General features: G+C 35.7%; 1 pseudogene; it reads left to right on the top strand.

Moving 5' to 3' along the window:
- The first annotated feature begins 5,974 nt into the window (after positions 1-5,974).
- LOC132022959 (U4 spliceosomal RNA) lies at positions 5,975-6,057 on the top strand (annotated as a pseudogene).
- Positions 6,058-7,114: the final 1,057 nt, after the last annotated feature.

The raw sequence follows: 7,114 nt of genomic DNA, 5'->3' as shown, positions 1-7,114 counted from the left end.
AAAACACCCTCTAGTTCCATCCATGTCATAGCAAATGTCAAGATTTCATTTTTTCTGATGGCTGAATAGTATTCCATTGTGCATATATACCACATCTTCTTTATCCATTCATTTGTTGATAGGCATCTAGGCTCTTTCCATAGTTTGGCTATTGTGGACATTGCTGCTAGAAACATTGGGGTCCAGGTGCCCCTTGGGATCACATTTGTATCTTTGGGGTATAGTACAATTTTGGAGAAAATATCCTTAACATGAGCCTTCGTAACATTTTTTGGATACGACACCAAAAGTACAAGCAACAAAAGCAAAACTAGACAAGTGGGACTACATCAAACTAAAAGCTTTGGCACAGCTGAAAAAACAGCCAACAGGGGCTCCTGCGTGGATCAGTCAGTAGAGCATGTGACTCTCAGGGTCATAAGTTCAAGCCCACTTTGGACCTAGAGCTTACTTTAAATAAATAAATAAATAAATAAATAAATAAATAAACAATAAATGAAATGAAAAAGATTCTTATGGAATGGGAGAAAATATTTTGCAAACTATTTGATAAGGAGTTGATATTCAAAATACATAAGGAACTTATACAACTTAATAGAACCCCCCCCCGAATAATCCAGATTAAAAATGGGCAAAGGGGGGCACCTGGGTGGCTCAGTGGGTTAAAGCCTCTGCCTTCAGCTCAGGTCATGATCCCAGGGTCCTGGGATCGAGCCCCACATTGGGCTTTCTGCTCAGCAGGGAGCCTGCTTCCCCCTCTCTCTGCTTGCCTCTCTGCCTACTTGTGATCTCTGTCAAATAAATAAATAAAATCTTTAAAAATAAATTTAAAAAAATAAAAATAAAAATGGGCAAAGGAAAAAAGATGTCCAGATGGCTAGTAGACACATGAAAAGATGCTCAACATCAGGGAAATACACCACAAGGAAACACCATGCCACACCTGTCAGGATGGCTAAAATTAACAACACAAGAAATGACAGGTGTTGGCAGGGAAGTGGAAAAAGGGGAACACTCTTGCACTGTTAGTGGGAATGCAAACTAGTGCAGCCACTCTGGAGAAGAATATGGATGTTCCTCAAAACGTTAAAAATAGAACTACTCTCTGATCCAGCAATTGTATTACTAAGTATTTACAAAAATACAGGTTCTAAGGGATACATTCACCCCAGTGTTAATAGCAGCATTATCAACAACAGCCAAACTATGGAGAGATCCCAACTGTCCATCAACTGAGGAATGTATAAAGAAGATGTGAAGATGTGTCATACACACACACACACACACACACACACACGTACATGTAATGGAGTATTACTCAGCCATCAAAAAGAATGAAATCTTCCTATTTGTAATGACATGGATGGGGATAGAGTATATTATGCTAAGTGAAATAAGTCAGAATAAGACAAATACCATATGATCTCACTCGTATGTGGGATTTAAGAAAGAAAACAGATAAACATAAGGGAAGGGAGGGGAAAAAAGGAGAGAAGCAAACAAGACATAAGAGACTCTTAATGATAGAGAACAAACTGAGAGTTGATGGAGGGAGATTATAGGGGTATGGGCTAGTTGGGTAATGGGCATTAAGAAGGACACATGTTATGATGATGTTGCAAGTAAGTGTTGTATGGGTGTTGTAGCTAAGTTGGTGTTGCATGTAAGTGATGTAAGTAAGTGTTGTAAACTGAATTCTGGGTGTTGTATGTAAGTGGTGAAACACTGAATTCTACTCCAGAAACCAATATTGCACTGTATGTTAATACTTACCACTTAGATAAAATAAATTAAATTAAAATTAAAATGGGCAGAGGAACTGAATGGTCATTTTTCCAAAGAAGATATACAGATGGCCAATAGGTACATGAAAAGATGCCCAACATCACTAATGATCAGAAAAATGCAAATCAAAACTACGTTGATATTCACACCTGGTAGAATGGCTATCACTAAAAAGACAAGAGTAACAGGTGATGGCAAGGAGGTGCAAAAAAGAAAACCTTTGTGCTCTATTGGTGAGAATGTTAGTTAATTGGTATAGCTACTATGGAAAACAGTATCAAGGTCCTTCAAAAAATTAAAAATTAAACTACCATATGATCCAGCATCTCACTTTTGGATATATATCTGAATTAATTAAAATAATTCAAATAGACATATGCCCTCCATGTTCCCATTGTTTGCAATAGCTACGACATGGAAACAACCTAAGTGTCTATTGACAGATAAATGTCAATGTATATACAATTAATGTATACAATGAATATATAATGAATGTATATCATCATAAAAATATGTATATTATTATAACATATGTCTATCTATATAAATAAAATGGAATACTATTCAGCCAAAAAAAGAAAGGAAATCAGCCCTTTGCAATAATGTGGGTGTACCTTGAGGATGTTATGCCAACTGAAATAAGTCAGAGAAAGGAAGACAAGCACTGTAAGATTTCACTTATATGTGGACTCTAAAAAAGCTGAACTCAGAAATATAGAGTAGAATGATGGTTGCCAGAGGCTGGGGAGAGGAAAAATGGGAAGATGTTGGTCAAATTGTGCAAACTTCCAGTGATAAGATGAATAAATTCTGGATATAACATGGTGACTATAGTTAACAGTACCAAATTATATACTTGAAAATTTCTGAGAGTAGCTCTTAAATATTCTTACCATACAAAATAAGCATGTGTGTGCGTGTGTGCCACATACACACACGCACACACACACACACAGATAAGTATGTGAAGTTATTTATGGGAGTGTTAACTAGCCTTAGTGTGGTAATTAGACACAATATACATGTGTATCACATTATCAGGTTGTACACCTGATAATAAGCTTGTGCATTGTTTTATGTCAATTTTATCACAATAAAGCTGGAAAAAAAATAGAAGGTGCTACTATTTTGACCTTAGATGAACTCAGTTTATAATTAATAGAAAAAATAATGGACAATGCTTTTGAGATGCTATGCATTGGTTCAGTGTAAAGAGATTATTTTGTGAAAATACTGAGATAACTTTAACCTAGCTATATATTTTTACTACAAAAATAATTCAGTTGATTTAGGCTCAAAATCTAGCTGCTCTATTGTTGTAGTGCATAAAAGTCTAAGCCTTTTTTAATGTTATTTCTTGCTACATCTGAAATCTATTCCAACCTTTTAATTATCTTCGGTGTTGTTGGCTCTGCCTAATTATTCTCTAGAGCCTGACCAGAGAATATCAATACAAAAGTAAATCTTGATAGTTCAGTGAAAGCAAAAGGTGATGGGCAGGGGAAGTACTTGAGAAGTTAGCAGGTGATCTTTCTGCACAGTCTATATGCAGAATAAAAATTTCTGTAGTCATGAACATTTACATATGTGGACCCCTTTGGTTATAAGAATTCTAAAAATATGGGGCACCTGGCTGACTCAGTTGGAAGAGCACGCTGCTTTTGATCTCAGTGTTATGAGTTCGAGCTTCACGTTGGGTGTAGAGATTACTTAAATAAATAAAATTTAAATAGAAAAAGAATTGTAATGATATCATGGTAGAATTTTAAAGATAACAGTAATTCATATTTTTGTATATTTATACTGATGCTTTAGTCCTGATTTTTAGAGAATCTGAAAAAGGTTTCTAATTTGAACTCATTAAGTATACTCTACACTTTCTATGAAAAGACCACCAAATAATATTCAGTTGTCAGGATTTAAAAATTCAAGCCAAAAACTGTTTAATTAATCAGGACTTATTCATTTATTTATTCTCTAGTCCATAATCATTTAACATTGAACCCACAACACAGATGCATTGTAAAGGATGCTCAGATGGGGTTTATTAATCTCAAGATTGTATAATGCAAAAAAATGAAAGAGTAAATGGAAACTTTCTTTCTTTGCTTCTGTAATTCTGTTTTGTAGAAAGCCTGCCTTTTAGCAAAGTACAGGAAAGTCGTTGCTTTTTCTTCCTTGTGACAAATGAAACTGAATAAATACAAAAATACATATTTCTTCCATAACACCTTTTTGTGTTCAGAGGTTAAACAGGCTTCTAAAGGAGCAAAATGGTATTATTAAATGAAGTGCAAATGTTGAAAGAGTATGTATCTGCATTATATATCCTCTTTCAGACCTTCTAGTGCTCATCAGATCAATTCTGCAATCTCATATACAGTTAGCTACCTAGAGGATTTCTGCTTTAAAAATTCCCTCACTTTTTCAAACATTTTCAGCACCTGAGCAGGAAGCTCAGAGGCTGCTGAGACGGCTAAGGATAGACTTAAAATAGGCCAATGCTGTAGCCCAGGTGATGTCCTGAGCTCCACAGAGCCTTGGGGAAGATGGTTGCTTATTACAGTTACTAAACCTGGGGCAAGATGGCAGTAAATTGAGAAGATATACTTGTGGGCTTCAAAAGAACAGTCATTTCTTCCTCTTGATATAAGGCAAGGTTTATCTTTGCCAATTTATTATCAAATCTATATACATGGTAGACTTATTATTATTTATATATGCCAAGGTAAGGTCCTAAAAATGTACATATAAATGCTTATAAAATAAGTTGGAGTTCACACAGCATAATGATTATAAATCTGTGCTGTACTGTCAGTCCTTCTCTAAATTTATATTTTCAAGGACTTTTCATGCATCTCGGTTCCTCATCTCTAAAATGGGGCTATTTCTGGGAATGTAAATTGGTGCAGCCACTATGGAAAACAATATGGAGTTTCCTAAAACAAATTAAAAATAAAAACTACCATATGATCTAGCAATCCTACTTATAGGTATATACCCAAAAAACATGGAAACAGGATCTCAAAAAGATATCTGCACTCTCATGTTAATTGCAGTATTATTCATAATTGCTAAAATATGGAAACAACTTAAATGTTGGTCACAATATAAATAGACATACACATAGATCAGTGGAACAGAATAGACAGCCTCAATATAAGCCCACATATAAGTGCTCAATTAATTTATGACAAAGGAACCAAGAATATACAATGGTGAAAGGACAGTCTTTTTATAAATGGTACTGAGGAAACTGGACAGCCACAGGTAAAAGAATAAAACTGGACCTCTATCTTACCCAGACACAAAAATTAACTGAAAATGAATTAAAGACTTGAATGTAAGACTTGAAAAACCATGAAACTCCTAGAAGAAAACATAAGCAGTAAGCTCCTTGGCATCAATCTTGGCGATGATTTTTTTTAAATTTGACACCACAAACAAAGGCAATAAAAGCAAAATATATAAGTAGGACTACATCAAACTGAAAAGTTTCTGCACAGCAAAGGAAACTATCAACAGAATAAAAAGACAACCTATAAAATGTGTGAAAATATTTGTAAATCATGTATGTGATAAAGACTGATAACCAAAATATGCAAAGAATTCATGCACCTTAATAGTAAAAAAAAAAAAAAAAAAAAAAAAAATCCATTTAAAAATGGGCAGAAGCTCTGGATACTGTACATTTCTAGCAAACTCCTAGATGTTGGGATGCCTGGGTGGCTCAATCAGTTAAGCATCTGCCTTCAGCTCAGGTCATGATCCCGGGGTTCTGGGCTCGAGTCCCTAGTCAGGCTCCCTGCTCGGTTGGGAGCCTGCTTCTCCCTCTGCCTCTGTTGCTGGTCCCTCTGCTTGCGCTCTCTTGCTCTGTCTCTCTTTGACAAATAAATAAATAAAATCTTTCAAAAGATTAAAAACAACAACAAAAAAGCCTCCCAGATGTTGTCCGTGCTGCTGATCCTGGACTACACTTTGAGTAGCAAGGGTCTAAAACAAAACCTAGATGACACTGCTTGACACATACTCGGCAGTTAATAAATAAGTGTTATTTTTATTAGCTTATTTACCTGTGCATAAAATAAGGCCATTATTAGAAGAAAACTTCTATAAGTTACGAATAGACTCTATATATTCTTGGCTTTATGAATGTCTATGAATGTGACTTCAAAATAATGAGAGAGAGAGCTTTGCGCAGTGGCAGTATCGTAGCCAATGAGGTTTATCCGAGGCGCGATTATTGCTAATTGAAAACTTTTCCCAAAATAATGAGAGAGAGAAACCACACATGAAAATCTTCCCAGTAACTTTGTTGTCTGAAGGTATGGTCAGTATTAGATTTTACTAGAATTGAGAACATTTTCTCTGCAAACTCTCCAATGACTAATGAATTAAGTTTTAATACTGAACCTTGTGCCTAAATTGTAAGTCTCTTAAACTGTTCTCTGCAAGTTCAGAAGTAGTCAAATCAGAGCACCAAGCTCTGCTGAAGAAGACTCCTCAGGAAAGGATAGAAAAGGCCATGGCGTGCCATGAAGTTCATAAAACAGTGAGCCAGGCTTTTTTTTTTTTTTTTTTTTTTTTTTAAACCTGGAACTTACTTTAAAACCTGAAATTATTTTAGAAGGTAAGGACAGAAGAAGATGTAGTATATATATACAATAGAATACTATGCAGCCATCAAAAGAAATGAAATCTTGCCATTTGCAATGACGTGGACGGAACTAGAGGGTATTATGCTCAGCGAAATAAGCCAATCAGAGAAAGACAATAATCATATGATCTCCCTGATTTGAGAAAGTTGAGAGGCAACATGGGGGGGGGGGGTGGGGGTAGGAAAAGAATAAATGAAACAAGATGAGATGAGGAGGGAGACAAACCATAAGAGACTCTTAATCTCACAAAACAAATTGAGGGTTGCTGGGGGAATAGGTGTAGGAAGAGGGAGGTGGGGTTATGGACATTGGGGAAGGTATGTGCTATGGTAAGTGCTGTGAAGTGTGTAAACCTGGTGATTCAAAGACCTGTACCCCTGGGACTAAGAATACATTATATGTTAATTTTAAAAAACCAAAAAATTTAAAAAAAAAACAAAGGTAAGGACAGATTTGTAGATTAACTGTGAGGATCCTTATGGTTATAAAACCAAGGGACAACTTCAAATACCTAAACTGAAAGATATTACTGAGCTTAGATTCTGTTTTTTTTAAAAGATTTATTTATTTGAGAGAGACCACCCATGCATGCTTGAGCAGAGGGAGGAACAGAGGAAGTGGGGAGGGAAAGAAGCAGACTCCTCGCTTCTTTAAGCACAGAGGGAGGTCAA

Source organism: Mustela nigripes, chromosome 7, assembly GCF_022355385.1.
Source record: "Mustela nigripes isolate SB6536 chromosome 7, MUSNIG.SB6536, whole genome shotgun sequence".
Lineage (NCBI taxonomy): Eukaryota > Metazoa > Chordata > Mammalia > Carnivora > Mustelidae > Mustela > Mustela nigripes.
The sequence above is the reverse complement of the archived record's forward strand: the minus strand, read 5'-3'. Positions and strand labels throughout refer to the sequence as shown.